Source organism: Salmo salar, chromosome 19 (genome assembly GCF_965601325.2).
Source record: "Salmo salar chromosome 19, fSalSal1, whole genome shotgun sequence".
Taxonomy (NCBI): Eukaryota; Metazoa; Chordata; class Actinopteri; order Salmoniformes; family Salmonidae; genus Salmo; species Salmo salar.
In genome coordinates, this window is record NC_138309.1 from 30,129,140 (window position 1) to 30,140,435 (window position 11,296).

Sequence of the window (11,296 nt, forward strand, 5' to 3'; positions counted from 1 at the left end):
GTCTCCATTGATCCAAAGCCACTATTCCTACAGAGCACCTCCATTGACCAGCCAAGAGCCCAAACTCACACTCTCCACAAATCCTTCATCCTCAGTGTTCCTTTCTCAGAGGATGTTTTCGGGGTCTGCATGGAGGAGGATGTGGGGCCTCGGCCCTTGAAGATGAGAGTGTTATGTCTATCCTCCAGTGGTGGCCCCTTGATTTGAGACAGGATGTCCCTAGCGACCTGACCATCGGCGTTACAGATCTCTACAGCTCTGATAGACTGGGACAGTGGCAGAATGGTCAATAAAGTATCCTTTAAACCTCCTGCCACATCTTGCTGTGGCATCCACCTCCACTAAAAAGCTACAGTTGCAGCCAATTATTCTGATCCACATAGTTGCAGAACTACACAACCCCATTTACAGCTTTTTATTGTAAAAAAACACCAAGGGTGAGCAACCTCCGCTCATTTAGAGTTGTCTGTGGTGCTGTCCACGGCGGTGGTAGGGGCTGCTGGTAGCCTGGCGGTTAAGAGCATTGGGTCAGTAACCGAAAGGGTGCTTGTTTGACTCCCCAAGAAGACTAGGTGAAAAATATGTTCATCCTAATTGCTCCTGTAAGTCGCCCTCGATAAGAGTGTCTGCTAAATTACTAAAATGTGGTGCTGAATCAGTCTCCAATCTTCATCAGTTAGCGCTAATCGTGGTGCTCTCCATGGTCTTGAATTGCTTATGTGTGCGTCAGTATAAGGACCCACTTCAGGTTTGATTGATTTTATTTGCCAGTTTAAAAAAAAACACACATATACACACAGTACCTACAAAAACGTGACAGGGATAACACAAAAAAGTTGAAATGATAGTTATAAGATGGAGAGTGAAGTAGTCTGTAGACAGATAGGAGTTGATTGGTTCGGACAGGCAGCATGGCTTGGGCAAAGGGAGGGAGCATCGATGGTGCAGGGCAGAGAGAAAAAAGTAACATCTAGACAGTTCAGGAGCTCTTCAGCAGGGCCAAAGCCATCAGCATGGGAGTTCACACGGATCACCTGGGTACAGAAGAAAACAACATTTCTGCATCACATCCAGTCAACACAGAGTGAATCTGTCAAGAGCAATTTATAATCAAGCCCAGTAGTTTATATCGCTCAAGTCCGCCTACTGGATCTATAAATGCATTCATCTGTGCTCCCCATGGGGGCAGTCAGATCATATTCTGAGCTCAATGGAGCTTAAACAGATGGACAAAGTCCTTCGTTTCCTTCGTATTTCCCTCAGAATTAGAGCTGTTTCTGTCTCTTGTGCCTTTGCACTGTGGTATTTCACCCTTTAACACAATGTTTGAGCCGGTAATGCCTCTGGATGATTCCAGCTCATTCATCAGCCCTTTTATTCGCCATTAAAAGGGCTGTGTAGCATGTCTGTGGCGGTAGAGGAGTAGAGAGTCGTGGAGACAGACAGGTTCAGAGGCTAATGGTGGCGGCGCTAGCAGCTAGCAGACACAGGCTGGATATTAATGGTGGTGGCACTAGCAGCTAGCAGACACTGGCTGGTCAGCGGGGCTGGCAGCTTGGCAGGCAGGCCACTAATGAGGGCTGTATACCTCTCCTCGATCTGACAGCAAAAGCTCTGGGTGCTATTAAATAAGCCCTTCTCAAAAACACCTCTGATAATCAACAGACCATTATCAATCTATCCAACCCACTTAAAAAAAAACATTTAACTTCTTGGGGCTAGGACCCTTTTTTCTCAATTTCCGCCTGAATGACGTGCCCAAAGTAAACTGGTTGTAGCTCCGGTCCTGAAGCCAGGATATGCATATAATTGGTACCATTGGAAAGAAAACACTTTGAAGTTTGTAGAAATGTTAAAATAATGTAGGAGAATATAACACAATAGATATGGTAGGAGAAAATCCAAAGACAAACCAACCAGAATTTTCTTTTTGAGAGACCATCCTCTTAGAAAGGCAAGTAAAAGGTCATATTGAAAATAAGCTCCCTGAATGCAATTCCTATGGCTTCCACAGGGTGTCAGCAGTCTATGTTCAAGGTTTCAGGCTTGTAACTTCAAAAACGAATAAGAAATATCAGTTTTAGTACAGGACACAGTTTTGGAGATTCGTGTTTGCACACGGCATGAAGACAGTACCCACCTGCTAAAATCAGTTTCCTATTGAACATACTTCTTTACGTAAGAAATATTATAGTTTGATTACATTTTAGGGTATCTGAGGAGTAAATAGAAACGTATATTGACATGTTGAAACAAAGTTTAGCGGGACACCCATCCCTATTAACACTTAACACAGCAAAGAAAGAGGGCTCAGTTAGAAGAGCATTGTGCTTGCAATGCCAGGGTTGTGGGTTCCATTCCCATGGGGGAGCAGTATGAAAATGCATGCACTCACTACTGTAAGTTGGTCTGGATAAGAGCATCTGCTAAATTATTTAAATGTACCCTCCAATGTGAGGGTAACAGACACATTTGCGTAAGTCTAATGCTTTAAAGAAAATACTTGCCCAGAGCTAAAAGAATAACAGACAATCAGCACTAATGTGTAAACATATACTAAACAAAACTGTTTGTTACATGCAATATGCTTTGTAGGCTACACCGGACAGATGTTGCTCTCCGGTTTTGTGATGAAACAAAGGTGTGATTGAATTTATTCTGCCACTGTGTCTTCCTTTTGTCTCGGCCTTAGGCCTATATATACTGCTCAAAAAAATAAAGGGAACACTTAAACAACACATCCTAGATCTGAATGAAAGAAATAATCTTATTAAATACTTTTTTCTTTACATAGTTGAATGTGCTGACAACAAAATCACACAAGAATAATCAATGGAAATCCAATTTATCAACCCATGGAGGTCTGGATTTGGAGTCACACTCAAAATTAAAGTAGAAAACCACACTACAGGCTGATCCAACTTTGATGTAATGTCCTTAAAACAAGTCAAAATGAGGCTCAGTAGTGTGTGTGGCCTCCACGTGCCTGTATGACCTCCCTACAACGCCTGGGCATGCTCCTGATGAGGTGGCGGATGGTCTCCTGAGGGATCTCCTCCCAGACCTGGACTAAAGCATCTGCCAACTCCTGGACAGTCTGTGGTGCAACGTGGCATTGGTGGATGGAGCGAGACATGATGTCCCAGATGTGCTCAATTGGATTCAGGTCTGGGGAACGGGCGGGCCAGTCCATAGCATCAATGCCTTCCTCTTACAAGAACTGCTGACACACTCCAGCCACATGAGGTCTAGCATTGTCTTGCATTAGGAGGAACCCAGGACCAACCGCACCAGCATATGGTCTCACAAGGGGTCTGAGGATCTCATCTCGGTACCTAATGGCAGTCAGGCTACCTCTGGCGAGCACATGGAGGGCTGTGCGGCCCCCCAAAGAAATGCCACCCCACACCATGACTGACCCACCGCCAAACCGGTCATGCTGGAGGATGTTGCAGGCAGCAGAACGTTCTCCACGGCGTTTCCACACTCTGTCACGTCTGTCACGTGCTCAGTGTGAACCTGCTTTCATCTGTGAAGAGCACAGGGCGCCAGTGGCGAATTTGCCAATCTTGATGTTCTCTGGCAAATGCCAAACGTCCTGCACGGTGTTGGGCTGTAAGCACAACCCCCACCTGTGGATGTCGGGCCCTCATACCACCCTTATGCAGTCTGTTTCTGACTGTTTGAGCAGACACATGCACATTTGTGGCCTGCTGGAGGTCATTTTGCAGGGCTCTGGCAGTGCTTCTCCTGCTCCTCCTTGCACAAAGGCAGAGGTAGCGGTCCTGCTGCTGGGTTGTTGCCCTCCTACGGCCTCCTCCACGTCTCCTGATGTACTGGCCTGTCTGCTGGTAGCGCCTCCATGCTCTGGACACTACGCTGACAGACACAGCAAACCTTCTTGCCACAGCTCGCATTGATGTGCCATCCTGGATGAGCTGCACTACCTGAGTCACTTGTGTGGGTTGTAGACTCATGCTACCACTAGAGTGAAAGCACCGCCAGCATTCGAAAGTGACCAAAACATCAGCCAGGAAGCATAGGAACTGAGAAGTGGTCTGTGGTCCCCACCTGCAGAACCACTCCTTTATTGGGGGTGTCTTGCTAATTGCCTATAATTTCCACCTGTTGTCTATTCCATTTGCACAACAGCATGTGAAATTTATTGTCAATCAGTGTTGCTTCCTAAGTGGACAGTTTGATTTCACAGAAGTGTGATTGACTTGGAGTTACATTGTGTTGTTTAAGTGTTCCCTTTATTTTTTGAGCAGTGTATATCATGGTGGCACGGCATATGAACTAACAGGTTCTAGAGCAAACAACGCAATTATTATTATATGGCATTTTTTCCCTGGCTTGGCTTCCACCAGTGATTTGACCCATGCACCGCTACTGCACACCGGTCGAGTGGCCAGTCTCTTCAAAAAGACCTTATCAGGCATGTCATAGACACTCATTAAAAACCATCTCACATGCATCGACAAAGGTTAATAAGTGCAATTGTTTTCTAATTGACTTTTATCGACGCTTTCAAGATTATCACTCAATTTTGTAGCCCTTTACTGCAGTCAATGACCAAAAACGCCCTCTTTGACCTCATGGGTGGAATGATATTAATATGTTTCATAATTTCATAATTAATAAAGATTTCTTAACACGAAAACCCGGTGTTTCTATGTCAAACAGTTTTGTTATATTTCAGTCTTCTGTGATGTATATAAAGTGTAATATTGGGATGCAAACTCAACATGTAATACATTTCAACTCTATATCTGACATAGTACAGGTGTCTTCTTTTTTTAAGGCCATAGCCTTGTGTGTGAGGTTTTCTTTTTTGTTTCATAGTAGATTTGTTTAAGACTATCAAGAATCACTCTGTGTGACCCTAATTTATCCCACAGCAGTAAAAGGCTAATCACCTCTGAGTGGCATCTTGGAGTACAATCTGACAACGTGTGTTGAGTCTTCAGGCTAGACCATACTACACCGGCTCCGACGCTCGTCTTATGTGGCAGGGCTTGCAAACTATTACAGACTACAAAGGGAAGCACAGTCACGAGCTGCCCAGTGACACGAGCCTACCAGACGAGCTAAACCACTTCTATGCTCGCTTCGAGGCAAGCAACACTGAGGCATGCATGAGAGCATCAGCTGTTCCGGACGACTGTGTGATCACGCTCTCCGTAGCCGATGTGAGTAAAACCTTTAAACAGGTCAACATACACAAGGCTGCGGGGCCAGATGGATTACCAGGACGTGTGCACCGGGCATGTGCTGACCAACTGGCAGGTGTCTTCACTGACATTTTCAACATGTCCCTGATTGAGTCTGTAATACCAACATGCTTCAAGCAGACCACCATAGTCCCTGTGCCCAAGAACACAAAGGCAACCTGCCTAAATGACTACAGACCCGTAGCACTCACGTCTGTAGCTATGAAGTGCTTTGAAAGGTTGGTGATGGCTCACTTCAACACCATTATCCCAGAAACCCTAGACCCACCTCAATTTGCATACCGCCCAAACAGATCCACAGATGATGCAATCTCTACTGCACTCCACACTGCCTTTCCCACCTGGACAAAAGGAACACCCACGTGAGAATGCTATTCATTGACTACAGCTCAGCGTTCAACACCATAGTACCCTCAAAGCTCATCACTAAGCTAAGGATCCTGGGACTAAACACCTCCCTCTGCAACTGGATCCTGGACTTCCTGACGGGCCGCCCCCAGGTGGTGAGGGTAGGTAGCAACACATCTGCCACATGGATCCTCAACATTGGAGCTCCCCAAGGGTGCGTGCTCAGTCCCCTCCTGTACTCCCTCTTCACCCACGACTGCATGGCCAGGCACGACTCCAACACCCTCATTAAGTTTGCAGACGACACAACAGTAGTAGGCCTGATCACTGACAATGATGAGACAGCATATAGGGAGGAGGTCAGAGACCAGATATCACAAAGTGCTTATACAGAAACCCAGCCTAAAACCCCAAAGAGCAAGCAATGCAGTTGTAGAAGCACGGTGGCTAGGAAAAACTCACTAGAAAGGCAGAAACCTAGAGAGTAACCAGGCTCTGATGGGTAGCCAGTCCAGGAGGGGAGAGAGAGTGAGAATGAAATGATGGGAGAATTAGAGGGAGCATACTTAAGATCACACAGTACACAAGATAAGACAGGAGAATTACACCAGATAGGACAGGTTGACCCTAGCCCCCTGGTACATAGACTATTGCAGCAGACAGGGGGGTCGGGAGACACTGTGGCCCTGTCCGACAATACCCCTGGACAGGGCCAACCAGGCAGGCTAAAATCCCACCCACTTTGCCAAAGCACAGCCCCCACATCACCATAGGGATATCAACAGACCACCAACTTACTACCCTGAGGCAGTTGTATCGTGAGTATATTGTGTGTCAGAGTAGTTTAGGGCAAGCTCAGATAGCAACCCTGGATACCAGGAAATTCTAGGGTTTCCTCTGAGTCTCGTGATTAAACGTCATTTGGCTAACTAGCAAAGCTAGCCCTCCCACTGCACTGAATACGGACCGTTCTCGCCTGCATTGGAACTCCCGCTCCCAGAACTCACACACACCCACACACAGAGAAGAGCATGGACCGCGCATGCTGTTGTTCATCTAGTGAGGGACGAAGCCCTGCAACATAAAAATAAACTTATTATAACCTGGATACACCAGGTTTTTAAAGATTACAACCGGTTTAACTTTATTGAATGTTTACCTTTTTCTGATGGTGAATTATTGAGTTTACTGTGAGTTTATGAATTCTAGTTCTCGTGCATGATACCATACTGTTTTGGTTTATTTTGAGTTGTATGTCTTGCATTTGATTCCATTCTAAAGACTTACATTTCTGTATATCCCTGAATAAAGCCCAAAGATAATGTGTACTGTCAAAATATAATTAATCTTCCTAATACGAGATAATTTATGCCAATTGCCTTCCTTTGGTTATTTTTGAGTATATGTGTTTACCCCTGTTTTACATCCTACAAAGCTCAGTTACAGTAGGGGCACAGTAGGGGGTTACAAATTTGGGACACTCCAATTAGTATGATATGTTACGTTTCGTATGGTATGAATTCATTTGTGGATGTCCATCATTAATTTTGTATGATATGTTACGAATTACAATTCAGATGGTATGTTACGAATTGCAATTTGTACGATATGTTGCGAATTTGCAAAATGTATGATATGTTACGAATTCCAATTTGTTGTGGCTAACGTTAGCTAGGTGGCTAATGCTAATGTTAGCTAGGTGGCTAACGTTAGCTAAGCTATGGGTTAAGGTTCAGGTTAAGGTTAGGTTTAGGAGTTAGGTTAAGGTTAGGTTTAGTGTTAGAGAAGGCCTAGCTAACATGGAAAGTAATTGCAAAGTAGCTAAAAAGTAGTAGTTGAAAAGTTGCTAATTAACTAAAATGCTAAAGTTGTCCATGATGAGATTTGAACACACAACCTTCGGGTTTGCGTTATACATCTACCCATCTGCCCCAACCAAACCACCCTACTTTAATTTTTGCCTTATGTAACCTTCTGTTTTATGTAGACATATTACAGCACTGTTGGAGCTAGGAACACAAGCATTTCGCTACACCCGCAATAACATCTGCTAAATATGTGTATGTGACTAATAAAATGTTATTTGATTTGATACCGAGCGTAACATATCATACTAATTTGTCCTGGATTTACATTTACTATGTTACATCTAGTCTATGAGACCAGGTTGTCATGCCGCCAGGACAAGTCTCCGCACAATGGAGACTGTGCCTTTTCCTCCCACGCACCACAGCTATGGAACTCCCTTCCTGATAATCTCAGGGCTGTTCAGACTGTTGGAGCTGTTTAAGCATGCCTTAAGACTTATCTCTATCGGCTGGCCTACCCTTTTGTCTCTAGACTTTGATTGTTGCTTTTATGATAGGGTTAGATATACAGTATATATTGTATATATTATTCTTTAACTATTTTTCGATTTAATTAGTTATTTTATGCACTTTGAGATTATTATTTTATAATAAAATGTGCTATACAAATGTAAGAAATTATTATTATTATTATTAGGGCAGAGGGAGGGATACATAATGAATAGGTTTTTGTTTATCATGCAGTTAGCAACAACCAGGTATTGACACTAGACTGAAAGCATTACAATTGTCTGTATGTATACTGTAATAATGTTTTCACACAAAATACATCTTATTTACAGTTTATGGCTACAACATCTTATTTAATGTTATGTTCTGTTGCTTCATGAATTGAACATGAGGTCAGACTTGGATCAGATCAGAAGAATTAGATATAATAGCAATCCTACGGGACTGAAACTCAGGTTATGGGGAATATTTTAGGCTAGTTGTTCTTGTGTCTCTGTTCCTGTTTGCTCCTCCACCTCTTCTGTGTCTGCAGGGGGAGAGCTGAACAGGTGGGGAGTCTGCAGTTTGCTGATTTATAACACTCTTAAAACTTCCCATCACTTAACTTGGTTGTCCTGCCTTCTCACGCACCAGTGGCACTCAGACACAGTATATGGGAGCCCTACCTCAAACTCTTTTACAACAGAGAAATGGCAGAATACACACAGACACACACACAGACACACAGGTGCTCTGCTCCCAGACCATGCCCATGACCTCCCATAGCAGCTCCAGTAGGCTGAGGAATGAGACAGATGAATGCAGTGCTGCCTGGGAGGAATTTCATTACATCGGTCAACCCTTTGCAACCAAGAGTCTGAAATGCACACCCTCTGTACATTTAAAATGAGCCACCAGAAACACTAGTGTTTGTTCTTTGAATTTGTTCATTTGTTCCATGTACTGTCCAAGTCCAAGAATGAGGACAATAAAAGTGTCCTTTTCATTGTACCTTTTGGCATTTCAAAATGAATATCTAACATTAATTTATGACTAGAGAACAATGTTGCATTACCCATAGCCCTGAATGTTGTAGGTAGTGTATGAAAACTGTAACAGTCAAATGAGAACAATGGGATATCAATATCCAGTGAGCTGACACTATGCCAATACCCATGCCTCGTTATCTTTCAAGAATCCAAACGTATTATTTTGTAAACAGGGTGTAATTAGGAACATGTAGAGAATTAAAACTTTGCCTGCAGGAGATGTTTGACTTGAATAGTTGTATGTTCTCTATCATACCGCGAGCCTGATAAAATTATAATGAAAACATAGCATTAAAGCATGAAGAAGTGCAGACAGACATGACGAGCGAGAGATAGAGACAGACAGACTGAGAGAGAGAGCGAGAGAGAGAGAGAAGGGGGAGACAGGTTGAAATAAAGTATGAGAGATACTGAGAGAAAAAGAGTGACAGGGTGTGAAGACTGTTCTATGATATGATCCAGACAGACACGAAGACATCAGGGACATAAGCCTATCAGAAATAGTGTTGTCTGATACGATTCAAAACACAAAATCAAAGACGGCCGCAATTTCATCACGAGTCTGATAAGGCTATCTTACTCTCAGATTGTATCTAAAGCCCTATTCGAACGGGATTAGTGTAGATTCTATTTTTGACATCTACATTTCAGGAAATGGATGAGCAGAGAGAGGAAATAGAATTTAATATTTCACAAATAAATTATAAACAGTGCTTCAGTTCAAAAATAAATTGAGTAGATGGAATCATGATGAAGATATGTGGAAGAGGGTATTGGAATTAACATTTAATATCAATGTGAGTGTGAATCAATATGAATGTTCCTTTAGCATGGAGCTGTATGGGGAATTAATTAGTCATTTTTGTGTTGTTCTGCTAATCCCGTTTCCAACCAAACAGGCTCATTGAGCTGCATACATAATTCAGAGGATAAGCATACTTTTGAAGACGCCATGACTCCAGATGGGCCGGAGATTCTGTGTTCTTGGCCAAATCACAGCAGGCCCCACAACCCAGCAGCATTATCAAACTTTCTAGTTTCAGGAAACACACACACGAATGCACACAGGCAGGCAAATATGCATGCATGCACGCACGCACACATGCAAACACACACACACACACACAACACACACACACGACTGTTTTCAAGCAGCTAAAACATCAAAACAATTCTACCTGGGTAGAAGAAAGGCAGTGAGTATCAGTCTCCGTATTTTATAGTACTGTCTCCAATTAGAATTGAAGGTATTAATTAAGTACAGTGAGGGAAAAAAGTATTTGATCCCCTGCTGATTTTGTACGTTTGCCCACTGACAAAGAAATGATCAGTCTATAATTTTAATGATAGGTTTATTTGAACAGTGAGAGACAGAATAACAACAAAAAAATCCAGAAAAACGCATGTCAAAAATGTTATAAATTGATTTGCATTTTAATGAGGGAAATAAGTATTTGACCCCTCCGCAAAACATGACTTAGTACTTGGTGGCAAAACCCTTGTTGGCAATCACAGAGGTCAGACGTTTCTTGTAGTTGGCCACCAGGTTTGCACACATCTCAGGACTGATTTTGTCCCACTCCTCTTTGCAGATCTTCTCCAAGTCATTAAGGCTTTGAGGCTGACGTTTGGCAACTCGAACCTTCAGTTGCCTCCACAGATTTTCTATGGGATTAAGGTCTGGAGACTGGCTAGGCCACTCCAGGACCTTAATGTGCTTCTTCTTGAACCACTCCTTTGTTGCCTTGGCCGTGTGTTTTTGGGTCATTGTCATGCTGGAATACCCATCCACGACCCATTTTCAATGCCCTGACTGAGGGAAGGAGGTTCTCACCCAAGATTTGACGGTACATGGCCCCGTCCATCATCCCTTTGATGCATAATGTTTCCACCTCTATGTTTGACGGTGGGGATGGTGTTCTTGGGGTCATAGGCAGCATTCCTCCTCCTCCAAACACGGTGAGTTGAGTTAATGCCAAAGAGCTTCATTTTGGTCTCATCTGACCACAACACTTTCACCCAGTTGTCCTCTGCATCATTCAGATGTTCATTGGCAAACTTCAGACGGGCATGTATATGTGCTTTCTTGAGCAGGGGGACCTTGTGTGCGCTGCACGATTTTAGTCCTTCATGGCGTAGTGTGTTACCAATTGTTTTCTTGGTGACTATGGTCCCAGCTGCCTTGAGATCATTGACAAGATCTTCCCGTGTAGTTTTGGGCTGATTCCTCACCGTTCTCATGATCATTGCAACTCCACGAGGTGAGATCTTGCATGGAGCCCCAGGCCGAGGGAGATTGACAGTTCTTTTGTGTTTCTTCCATTTGCGAATAATCGCACCAACTGTTGTCACCTTCTCACCAAGCTGC